Consider the following 13,385-nt stretch of genomic DNA (forward strand, 5'->3'; position numbering starts at 1 on the left):
TGAGGGGTTTTTATATGATCTAATTATGTTATCATTGTTGAGAGAACTTGCACTAGTGAAAGTATGAACCCTAGGCCTTGTTTCTAAGCATTGCAATACCGTTTTCGCTCACTTTTATCATTAGTTACCATAATGTTTTTATATTTTCATATTACAAAAACCAATATCTACCATCCATATTACGCTTGTATCACCATTTCTTCGCCAAACTAGTGCACCTATACAATTTACCATTGTGTTAGGTGTGTTGGGGACACAAGAGACTCTTTATTATTTGGTTGCAGGGTTGTTTGAGAGAGACCATCTTCATCCTATGCCTCCCATGGATTGATAAACCTTAGGTCATCCACTTGAGGGAAATTTGCTACTGTCCTACAAAACTCTGCACTTGGAGGCCCAATAACGTCTAACAGGATAAAGTTGCATAGTAGATATCAAGCTCTTTTATGGCGCGGTTGCCGGGGAGGCTAGGTAAGCGGCACTCACACCCCATCAACTAAGCTCTTTTCTGGTGCCGTTGCCGGGGAGGTTAGTGCCTGAAGGTGTATCTTTAGATCTTGCAATCGAATCTTTTAGTTTCTTGTTTTATCACTTGTTTAGTCTATAAAAGAAAACTACAAAAAAATGGAATTAAGGTTGTCTCATATGCTTCATCTTTTTAATGTCTTTCGTGAAAATAACGATTCGGATAATTGTGCCAAAGTGTTAGAAGAAGAATGCATTAAATTTTTTGGCACTAAATCTTTTAATGACAATGTTGTTAGTATGAATTCTTTCAATATCCATGATGCTAATGATATGCACAGCTACAAGCTTGGGGATTCTATGTTTAATGAAGATGATATTTTTTGTCCCCCAAGTTTTGATGAGCAAGTTTATTATGATGATAGCATGCCTCCTATTTATGATGATTATATTGATGAAAGTAGGTTTGGAAGAGTGTCAACTCAAGGTATTAATGATCCCACTATTTTGGAGGGTGTTGAATCTTTTCACAATATTGATGAAAGTGGATTTGGAGAGGTCATGACTTTATTTAGTGATGTACCCACTATCTCGGAAGAGGTTCCAATTGACTATGAGAACAAAATTGCTATCTATGTCGAGTATTGTGATGACATGTATGCTATAAAGAATAATGATAACCATGAAACTTTTCATCTTGATTTTAATTTTCAATTTTATTATGCCTCGCGTGATAGTTATTTTGTTGAATTTGCTCCCGCTATTATGAATAAGAAGAATTTTGTTTATGTGGAGAGTAATAAATTTCCTATGCTTGTCGATCATGAAAAGAATGCTTTATGTGATGGTTATATTGTTGAATTCATTCATGATGCTAATGAAAATTATTTTAGTACGAACTCTAGGGCTGTTTGTGACACTTATAGGAATAGCCCAATAGATCGATCAGAAAGAATAACTTTGAGGTGGTTTCGTATGCTACAATAATCTCTTCGTTCATTCTCTGCTATTAGTGATTCTTTGTTGCGCGTTGAGGCATTGTTATATGATCTAGGTGTGTTATCATTGTTGAGAGAATTTGCACTAGTGAAAGTATGAACCCTAGGCCTTGTTTCTAAGCATTGCAATACCGTTTTCGCTCACTTTTATCATTAGTTACCTTGCTGTTTTTATATTTTCAGATTACAAAAACCTATATCTACCATCCATATTACGCTTGTATCACCATCTCTTCGCCGAACTAGTGCACCTATACAATTTACCATTGTATTGGGTGTGTTGGGGACACAAGAGACTCTTTGTTATTTGGTTGCAGGGTTGTTTGAAAGAGACCATCTTGATACTATGCCCCCACGGATTGATAAACCTTAGGTCATCCACTTGAGGGAAATTTGCTACTGTCCTGCAAAACTCTGCACTTGGAGGCCCAACACGAGTCTACAAAAAGAAGGTCGCGTAGTAGACATCAAGATCTTTTCTGTATGATTCAAAACAAAAGTTTAATATTGACATAAAAACAATAATACTTCAAGCATACTAACAAGACAATTATGTCTTCTCAAAATAACATGGCCAAAAAAAGCTTATCCCTACAAAATATTTAAATCATGCACAACCCCGATGACAAGACAAGCAATTGTTTCATACTTTTTATGTTCTCAAACTTTTTCAACTTTCATGCAATACATGAGCGTGAGCATGGACATAGCACTATAGGTGGAATAAAAGGTGGTTGTGGAGAAGACAAAACGAAGGATATAGTCTCACATCAACTAGGCGTATCAACGGGCTATGGAGATGCCCATCAATAGATATCAATGTGAGTGAGTAGGGATTGCCATGCAACGGATGCACTAGAGCTATAAATTTATGAAAGCTCAAAAAGAAACTAAGTGGGTGTGCATCCAACTCACTTGCTCACGAAGACCTAGGGCAATTTGAGGAAGCCCATCATTGGAATATACAAGACAAGTTATATAATGAAAACTCCCACTAGTATATGAAAGTGACAATATAGGAGAGTCTCTATGATGTAGATAATGATGCTACTTTGGAGCACAAGTGTGGTAAAAGGATAGTAGCATTTCCCATTCTCTCTTTTCTCTCATTTTTTTATTTGGGCCTTCTCTCATTTTTTTGGCCTCTTTTTTCGTCTGGAGTCTCATGCCGACCTGTGGGGGAATCATAGTCTCCATCATCCTTTCCTCACATGGGAAAATGCTCTAATAATGAAGATCGTCACACTTTTATTTACTTACAACGCAAGAATTACAACTTGATACTTAGAACAAAATATGACTCTATATGAATGCCTCCGGCGGTATACCGGGATGTGCAATGAATCAAGAGTGACATCTATGAAAGAATTATGAACAGTGGCTTCGCCACAAATATGATATCAACTACATGATCATGGAAAGCAATATGACAATGATGACACGTGTCATAACAAACGGAACGGTGGAAAGTTGCATGGCAATATACCTCGGAATGGCTATGGAAATGTCATAATAGGTAGGTATGGTGGCTGTTTTGAGGAAGGTAAATGGTGGGTTTATGGCACCGGCGAAAGTTGTGCGGCACTAGAGAGGCTAGCAATGATGAAAGGATGAGAGTGCGTATAATCCATGGACTCAACATTACTCATAAAGAACTCACACACTTATTGCAAAAATCTATTAGTTATCGAAAAGAAGTACTACGCGCATGCTCCTAGGGGGATATATTGGTAGGAAAAGACCATCGCTCGCCCCTCACCGCCACTGATAAGGAAGACAATAAATAAATCATGCTCCGACTTCATCACATAAAGGTTCACCATACGTGCATGCTACGGGAATCACAAACTTTAACACAAGTATTTCTCAACTTCACAATTACTTACTAGCATGACTCTAATATCATCATCTTCATATCTCAAAACAATCATAAGGAATCAAACTTCTCATAGTATTCAATGCACTTAATATGAAAGTTTTTATTATATCCCTCTTGGATGCCTATCATATTAGGACTAAATTTATAACCAAAGCAAATTACCATGTTGTTTAATGACTCTCAAAATAATATAAGTGTAGCATGAGAGTTCATCAATTTCTATAAAAAGAAAACCATTGCCGTGCTCTAAAAAGATATAAGTGAAGCACTAGAGCAAAATTGCCTAGCTCAAAAGATATAAGTGAAGCACATAGAGTATTCTAATAAATCATGATTCATGCGTGTCTCTCTCAAAAGGTGTGTACAGTAAGGATGATTGTGGTAAACTAAAAATCAAAGACTCAAATCATACAAGCGCTCCAAGAAAACACATATCATGTGCTGAATAAAAATATAGCCTCAAGTAAAGTTACCGATAGACGAAGACGAAAGAGGGGATGCCTTCCGGGGCATCCCCAAGCTTAGGCTCTTAGTTGTCTTTGAATATTACCTCGGGGTGCCTTGGGCATCCCCAAGCTTAGGATCTTGCCACTCCTTATTCCATAGTCCATCAAATCCTTACCCAAAACTTGAAAACTTCACAACACAAAACTCAACAGAAAATCTCATAAGCTTCGTTAGTATAAGAAAATAAATCACCACTATTTGTACTGTTGTGAACTCACTCTTTATTTATATTGGTGTAATATCTACTGTATTCCAAGTTTTCCATGGTTCATACCCGCCGATACTACCCATAGATTCATCAAAATAAGCAAACAACACATAGAAAACAGAATCTGTTAAAAACAGAACAGTCTGTAGTAATCTGGATATTTCGAATACTTTCGTAATTCCAAATTTTTCGAAAAAATAGGAAAACCTAAGAAATTTGTTTATTAATCTTGTGAAAAAAAATCAGTATTTTATCGCGCTTCTGTTAAAAATGAAAATTGTTTTCCTGAGCGCAAAAGTTTCTGTTTTTCAGCAAGATCAAATCAACTATCAGGGTAAGCTATCCCAAAGGTCTTACTTGGCACAAACACTAACTAAAACATAAAAACACATTTAACCAGAGGCTAGATGAATTATTGATTGCAAAACAGGAAGGAAATATATTGGGTTATCTCCCAACAAGCGCTTTTCTTTAAAGCCTTTTAGCTAGGCATTGATAATTTTAATGATGCTCACATGAAAAACAAGAATTGAAGCACAAAGAGAGCATCATAAAGCATGTGACAAAAACATCTAAGTCTAACATACCTCCTAAGAATAGGCATTTTATAAGCAAACAAATTATCAAGACAAGCAAAAACTAGCATATGCAAGGAAGAAGGAAGAAACAATAACAATCTCAACATAACGAGAGGTAATTTAGTGACATGAAAATTCCAACAACCACATTTCCCTCTCTCATAATAATTACATGTGGGATCATACTCAAATTCAACAATATAGCTATAACAAAACATATTTTCTACATGATCCACATGCATGCAAAGTTGACACTCTTCCGAATTAGTGGGATTATCATACAATAAAGTCATGACCTCTCCGAACCCACTTTTACCAAAAACTTCATAAAATTGAACATTATCCAAATATGTGGGATCTAAAGTTGACACTCTTCCAAATCCACTTTCGGTATTATTGCAAACATTATTATCAATCTTATATTCATCATGGGGCTTAAATAATTTTTAAAGATTGTAAGAAGAATCACCCCAATCATGATCATTGCAACAAGTAGTGGACATAGCAAAACTAGCATCCCCAAGCTTAGGGTTTTGCATATCATTAACACAATTGACATTAATATAATTTATAATAACATTATTGCAATCATGCTTTTCATTCAAGGAGCTCTCGTGAATGACTTTATAATTTTCTTCTTTCAACACTTCATCAAAATTTCCAGATTCACGAATTTCAAGCAAAACCTCATACAGATAATCTAGTGCACTCAACTCACTAGCAATTGGCTCATCATAATTGGATCTTTTAAAAAGATTAGCAAGTGGATGAGGATCCATAACAATAGATTTTTAGCAAGCAAAGATGCAAGCAAATAGAAGGCACATGGCAACACAAGCAAACGGAAAGAAGAACGGAAGAAGGGCGAAGAAAAGGGCAAACTTTTCAAAAATAGTTTTTGAAGTGGGGGAGAGGAAAATGGGAGGCGAATGGCGAATAATGTAATGCAAGAGATGAGAGCTTATGATGGGTACTTGGTATGTCTTGACTTGGCATAGATCTCCCCGGCAACGGCGCCAGAAATTCTTCCTGCTACTTCTTGAGCTTGTGTTGGTTTTTCCCTTGAAGAGGAAAGGGTGATGCAGCAAAGTATAGATAAGTATTTCCCTCAGTTTGAGAACCAAGGTATCAATCTAGTATGAGACAATGCACAAGTCACCAAATACCTGCACAAACAATGAAACAATTTGCACCCAACGCGATAAAGGGTTTGTCAATCCCTTCACGTTTACTTGCAAAAGTGAGATCTGATAGAGATAGATAAACGATAAAGTAATTTTTTTTGGTATTTTTGGTTTATAGATCGGAAAGTAAAAGACTTTGAAATAGTAGAACGGAAACTTATATGATGGAAAATGTAACTTGTATGATGGAAAATAGACCCAGGGGCCATAGGTTTCACTAGAGGCTTCTCTCAAGATAGAAAATATTACGGTGGGGGAACAAATTACTTCCAAGCAATTGATAGAAAAGCACAAAGTTATGAGATATCTAAGGCAATGATCATGAATATAGGCATCACGCCCATGTCAAGTGGACTGAAACAATTCTGCATCTACTACAATTACTCCACACATCGACTGACTCATGTTTACATCTAGAGTATTAAGTTCATGAAGAATAGAGTAACGCATTAAGTAATATGATATGATGTAGAGGAATAAACTCAAGCAATATGTTGTAAACCCCATCTTTTTGTCCTCGATGAAAACAATACAATACGTGCCTTGCTGCCCCTACTGTCACAGGGAAAGGACACCGCAAGATTGAACCAAAACTAAGCACTCCTTCCATTGCAAGAAAAACCAATCTAGTTGGCCAAACCAAACCGATAGTTCAAAGAGAATTACAAAGATATCAAATCATGCATAAAAGAATTCAGAGAAGATTCAAATAATATTCATAGAAAAGCTGATCATAAATCCACAATTCATCGGATCTCAGCAAACAGACCACAAAAAGTATTACATCGAATAGATCTCCAAGAACATCGAGGAGAACATGGTATTGAGAATCAAAGAGAGAGAAGAAGCCATCTAGCTATTAGCTATGGACCCATATGTCTGTGGTAAACTACTCACGCTTCATCGAAAGGGCAATAGAGTTGATGTAGAAGCCCTCCGTGATCGAATCCCCCTCCGGCAGGGTGCCGGAAAAGGTCCCTAGATGGGATCTCACGGGTATAGAAAGTTGCGGCAGTGGAAAAGTGTTTCCGTGGATGCCTATGTTGGTTTGGGGATATATGAGAATATATAGGCGCAAGAATTAAGCCAGGAGGTGCACAAGGGACCCACAAGGGTGGGGGCACGCCCTACCCCCCTGGGCACGCCCTCCGTCCTTCTGGTCGCCTCATGGATCCTCCGACTTCATCCCCAAGTCTCCTGATTGTCTTCTGGTCCAAGAAAAATCATCGCGAAGGTTTTATTTCGTTTGGACTCTGTTTGGTATTCCTTTTCTGTGAAATCAAAAACAGGGACTAGCACTGGCTCTAGGTCAATAGGTTAGTCCCAAAAATAATATAAAATAGGCTAGGGCAATGGATAAAATCTAGATGCTAAATTGACTTTTTTTTCCTGCAGATTTGCTTATCGTCAAGAAGCACTAAATTTAGAATATTTCTATTGTAAATACATGAGGCATCGGGACAGAAAACAAAGATGAGCAATATCATATGAGCAGAATAAAAAGGAGTTTGGACCATAGCATGGTTAACAATAAAACTAGAAGCGACATGCACGCTTTGCCGCACCGACTCATAAGTCTAGCATAGATTTTGCACGTTGCCCCAAGATGTATTGCAAACAACCTCCGTATAAGAAATTACAATTTGGCTAATTTGGATATAGAAACAATGCATACATCCCCTTCTTGGTATAGTAAACACATTGTTTCATCTCAGAAGACAACCATTTAGTCTACATAAAAGGATAACTTTCAGAAAAAAGAATTAACCCTTAAAACCACTTAAAAAATTACATTGTCACTATAGAGTAACTTGGAAAATTTCAAATTTTCAAACATTTTATCTAAAATGGATATCTACGGAAATGCTATTCAGACAAAAAAGAAAAACCAAACATTAATCAACACAGTAACTTATTTTGCCAAGCCATTACATTTAGCACCAAGTGCAAATAGGAACTTGTGATCCTTGGAGTCATTGGTGTTGTTGTTTCACCTCCCTTTAATGAAACATCACATGATGCTACCAATTTCTTGTAATTTTTACGAGCAAGCATGCTGATGATCAAAATCATTGTTGTTATGAACAGACATGCATATGATCAAAATAAGAAGAGACCATGAAACACTTGGAAATATTGGGCTGGCCTATTGCGACATAACAAAATAAGAAGAGAGTTAAACTTCTTTTTCTTCCTAGGCACCGCACCTGCGTTCGCGTTCGGCTTCGCATTATCCTCCCTCCTTCACTTAACTAGCGCACTGCATTTGTAAATGGATAGTCAGCTGCACATCAACAACCAGCAAACTTCATTACAAATTCAAGGTTCTCGACAAACAATAAGCCATGGATAGAATAAAACATATCTAAACAAATAGCATATATACTACCAATTACCGTGCCTGAATTAGCACTAATATGGTATGAAAAAGAATTAGATAGTACTCAAATACATCAGATTATATTGCTTACACTAAATAGAAAAATAAAGTAAACTGGAATCATGCTTTCTACTTCAAAATGCTTAGAACAGAGTGGGTTGAACAAATAAAGGAAATTATAGGAAAGAAGAAAAACGTACCCTGCAACATTGGTACAAACGAGCGCCCTAAGCCGAGTCGGCGACATCAAAGAGAAACAGGGCAGCACTGTTATGATGCACTCACCTCCATCATCTCCCAACAACCTCCTCCTTTGTCCCTCCTAAGCTTCTGCACACAAACACAAACACTGAGCTGCATGTCTGGCTGTAGAAAAGGGATCACAACACACACACACACACACAGAGAGTGAGAGAGAGAGAGAGAGAACCAGTTAAACCATGTACCATAGTTGGAGGATCCTAGGGACCCAACAATCAATTGCAAAACAAAACTATCTAAATATGCACCTTCAGATGGCTGATACTAAAAGTAGTAACCATCAACAGTACAAATAGATGTAATAACATTACTAACAGTAAGAACATGCCGGGGGTTCGTTTAGAATGCTAAGTATCTCTAAGGCTGTGTTTGATAGTAAAGTACCAGAAAACTAAAGTATTAAAAAACTGCAGTATTTTAGCATGAAGATATAAGATACCATAGTTTTCAGATAGTCTAATTTATTTCAGAATTCAAAGTAATATTACAACATTATGTCCAATCAGCACTCTGATCCTTCCAAGTTAAAAGCTAATGGGTATTATCGCCGGACAGCCAGCAATGCCCCCGAGGACATTGCATTAGCATGTACACACGTATATCCATCTATTCACAGTAGGAAATTAGCACCAAACAGCCGCAAAAAGAGAACGAATTACTACTGCCCTTTATAGTAGCATTGGCCCTTCACAGTAGCAAAGATGTCTACATACTCGCACCATTCATCCATCCATCTAGCAAGCAACTAGCACCACTCCTTCATCCATCAAGCAAACCATCTAGTACACAAGTTATAGCTACACAAACATCTCCTTGAACCACATAAATTTAACCTACCGGCTACTTTAGCCAATCTATGGTAACCAGGCAGCAAGCAACATGTTAAAACTTACGCTATGCGTTTATGGGTCTGAAGCCTACTCAGACTACATACATAACTATGTAACCTATCAGATAAATTTAGATTGCTATATAGAACATATAACTGAACGCCCAAAAGTACACCTGCAACAAATCAACATTGTTTGGAGGCTTCTTAGCTATAAACTATCCAAAAGAGGTCTCTAACATGCATTTATTAATTACAAAATACTGGCTTTTGCGCTGCTTTATGTATAAAGCAAGCCGCCACGTCCATACAACAAGTCCGAGTGCAACACACGCATTTATTAGTTACTAAATACAGGCTTTCGCGCCGCTTTATGTATAAAGCAAGCCGCCACGTCCATACAACAAGTCCAAGTGCAACACACACATTTATTAATTATGAATTATGATTAGTTATTGTCTAGATGAACTCGGTATTGTAAGTTAAGAAGACAAGTCAGGGTGCAAGGCCACCATGTCTATGAAAGAGATGAATTCCCTCTTTATACTAGTTTGGAAGGAGCCTAAAGATAATCCAATGGATAAAAAACTGACTATAGATGTGTGTTAAATTAATATAATCACCTTTCACTTTTTGCTCATAAGCAGGGCGATCACACATCAAGAGCGCAACAACTTCTCCATTCAATGGATCAGAAGGATTTGGATATAACAAAAGTTGTGGAAGGAAGACTTCAAACACATTGACAAGATCTATAAAAAAATATGTTATATAGTTGCAAGGTTAGAAGGTTGTCGTAACAACATCCATAGAGCTCTCTCTGTTTATACAAAGAATGTAAGGAAGCTAATTAGCATGGCCGTCTAAAAAACAATGAAGTAGAGATATTAAAGTTTACCAAACATTGGGCTCCATGTCTGGTTAATGACATCCAAGCAGACGAAACCAGACCTACAATTTGCATTCATCCACAAGTGGTCAGGAAATAGAAAGTTATAGTATCATAGTTTTGGATCGACTGAGCATGAATACTGAATACGAGAATACTCACAGTTCATCGACATTCGGGTGATATATCTTATTAACAAAACCAATTGACGAAGACCTGTAAGGATACACATAGGGCAGTTCTACCCTAACCTTCGATACACCTCCTTGGTAGAGACCTGTTAAAATTCATCAATGGGAACACCAATCAAGCAACCAGTGCAGCAACTCATCTTATTCTGCTGGTATGAAAACATAACTGAAGCTTAACAGCAACTAAATGCATCATCCATAAAGAAAACGTAACAGTGACATCAAACTTTGAGATCTGCCCGCTGTTGTTCTTAAGCTAAATTGGTAGAAGCAGCAGGCGGCAATGATGTAAGCAGAAAAAGGAAATCTCGAAACTTGTGCTGGTATATCTATGTCTAGATTCAGAAACCAGAAGCTAGTAGTACCTAACATCAAGATACATCCATATATCCAAGATCCACTGATCCATGTAACTAGCAGCATGGACAAGAGAGGAACAGGGGACAGAGAGATGAACAAGGAACATAGAGGTAAGGAAGAGAGGCTCACCCCAAGCCGCAGTCGAAGGAGAGCAGTCGCCGACCGCGCGTGGGAAGAGACGGTGGGAGGTGGCGACGAGGGTCACGGCGGCGTCCGCCATTGGTTTGGTGGCTGCTGCTGGGGTGACCGGGGGCGGGGGACGGCAGGGGCCGGCGGGGTGGGTGCGTGCGTCGGGGCCGAGCGCGCCGGCTGAGGGGTCGGACGAGGCCCTCGCCCGTCGGAGAGGAGCGAGCGGCGAGGTGAGGAGCCCTAGCGTGCTCGGCCGATCCCATTCAGCAGAATCGAGCGAGGAGAGGTAGGAGGGTGGATGGCGGCGCAGGAGGGGATATGGGAGGTAGTGGTAGCGCGGGGTGGAGGTTGGCCGACCGACCCGTCCGTCTTACCCGTAGTAGTAGCGCGGGTGTACAACACAGGCTACTGCTATTCACTTAGGAGTAGCGCGGATTTAACACCATGTGCTACTACTACTGCCTGTCCGAGGAGGCATGATGGAAATTATTTAGTAGTAGCGCGGATTTTTGTACCCTTGCTACTACTATGGGTTATTAGTAGCGCATTTTTACTGTGCTTGCTACTATTAAGTAGTAGTAGCGCGTGACAAATAACCCACGCTACTAGTAAGCTCCTGTGTATAAGGTTTTCCCTAGTAGTGATAAAACATCCAAAACAGATAATATAATAGCATGGAACAATCAAAAATTATAGATACGTTGGAGATGTATCATCAGCTTGCAGAGTTATGTATGATAGCACTGTTTGCTATCTAATCAGTATGTAATGACTGATTTGCCACTATGGTGACCCCTCAATCTATAAAAGGAGGCCCATGGCAAGCATAGAGAGGATTCAGACCCCCCCCCTCACATTCATATGCGCGTAGCTCCTCTTGCCCTGAGGAAACCTTGCCAGGAAAAGAGCGTTGCGCTTCTTCACCACTTTCCACCATCAATCCACCAAAGCAGGAGCAGGGTTTTACGCCTCACGGCGGCCCGAACCTGGGTAAAAATGCATGTGTGATCTCTGTCATGCTGTGTTACGCTTCTCCGCTCTTTGTGCAACGTGCTCATCCCCTCGCCGAACCAAAAGGGTCCCTTGGTACCATAGGTGGATGTGGTTTCCTACGACATCTTTGGCGCGCTAGGTAGGGGGATCTCTTGCGTGAACCCGGGAGTGTAAGCAACGCGTCACCATCATCACCAGCCCCATCAGCAACGTCATTACTTAATGGCGCTCGAGAGGAGGCGGAGAAGGGAAAAGCCGGAGCGGGAGGGCGACCTCGCGCCCCTCCGGCCCTGTCCGGACCTCACCACCTCCTTCTGTCGCGCCATGGCAATGGCGGAAGTCAGCAATCAAGGGCGACAAGATCACCCCGAGCAAATCAGGCAACATGGACGTATCCCGAGCCTCGTCCGGGGAAAAGGGCGATGCCTGAAAGCACATGGTTTTTCTCTCTCTGCCACTCTCACTTTTCGACACTCGAGCTGCTCTGGGTTTTAGCATCATCAGTGTCGATGAGCCCGTGCGCCACTCGGTTCTGTATTTACACTGCTTAGGGAAATCCTAAGTGGAGCGCCGGTGCGAATTTGTTGATCGATGCCCCGGCAAGTATGCTCCAGCAAGGCCGTCCGTGTTGGCATGACTTTTTGTGCCAGTCGCCATTGAGTTGTTCAAAAAGCATGAAGAGAAGGTGAGAGAGAAACCCGCCATGCCCGGCATCGCGCCTCTCCGCCCACAAGACATATATGATGTAGACCAACCCCTGCCGGGGACAGAAATCGATACGCATGTGACACCATCCTTCTCGAAGCTCACAAGTCCAAGAAGCAACCACAGCTGAAGGGGGTGGATGGAGACACAGATAAGAGCTAAGTTCATGCTATATTTGTGTTATTACGGACTCTTTGGATCTGTATGCTCATTTATCCCCTGAGTACCAAAGTGTTTGTATGATGAAATCTTTCACATAAAGGTACCTCTGTTACATTCTTGTCTGCACCCTCGTTCCGTCCAGAGCCAGCTCACGGAATGAGTGGCTGCGTCAGAAACTACTGAGGAAAAACCCTGCCGGGACGCATTCACGCCAAGGTAACTGTTGAGGGCCATACCCTCACGACCATTGCGGCAATATGATACCGACAGGCAACCTAAATGTGCATAGAGACCAATCATGCAGACACTGTATGGATAAAACTCAAAAGGGGTAAAGAGGCAATTCATATTAAGCAAAAGTACCAAGCTCCGCATAAAGCATTAATAGAATGAAGTCTAAACACATGGCATGTGTCATTGTTTTGATTACAGGACAGGACAATGGCGGGAATAATTCAAGGGCGGGCTTGCCGGGCTCGTACGACGAGAACCCTGTCGGCAAAGGGGGTGGCCTTCTCCTCGGCGGCAAAAACGTCAACACCCCTTGGCGGCTTCCTAAAACCATAAGCGAGGTCGAGGTCCGGCTAGCGGCCAGTGATGTTGCTCAAGACCATGAGAAGAGAATTGCGGGCAAGCCTCCGGGATTTAGCCTCGAAGCGACCAGCTC

General features: G+C 40.4%; 1 long non-coding RNA gene across 1 annotated transcript; it reads right to left on the minus strand.

The window, feature by feature from the left end:
* Positions 1–9,893: 9,893 nt before the first annotated feature.
* Positions 9,894–10,413, minus strand: LOC125555823. The gene is made up of 3 exons (XR_007304886.1): positions 10,341–10,413; positions 10,188–10,240; positions 9,894–10,041 (listed from the first exon to the last, which is right to left on the minus strand). It is a non-coding gene; the product is annotated as an uncharacterized LOC125555823 (long non-coding RNA).
* Positions 10,414–13,385: the final 2,972 nt, after the last annotated feature.

Source organism: Triticum urartu, chromosome 5, assembly GCF_003073215.2.
Source record: "Triticum urartu cultivar G1812 chromosome 5, Tu2.1, whole genome shotgun sequence".
Classification (NCBI taxonomy): Eukaryota; Viridiplantae; Streptophyta; class Magnoliopsida; order Poales; family Poaceae; genus Triticum; species Triticum urartu.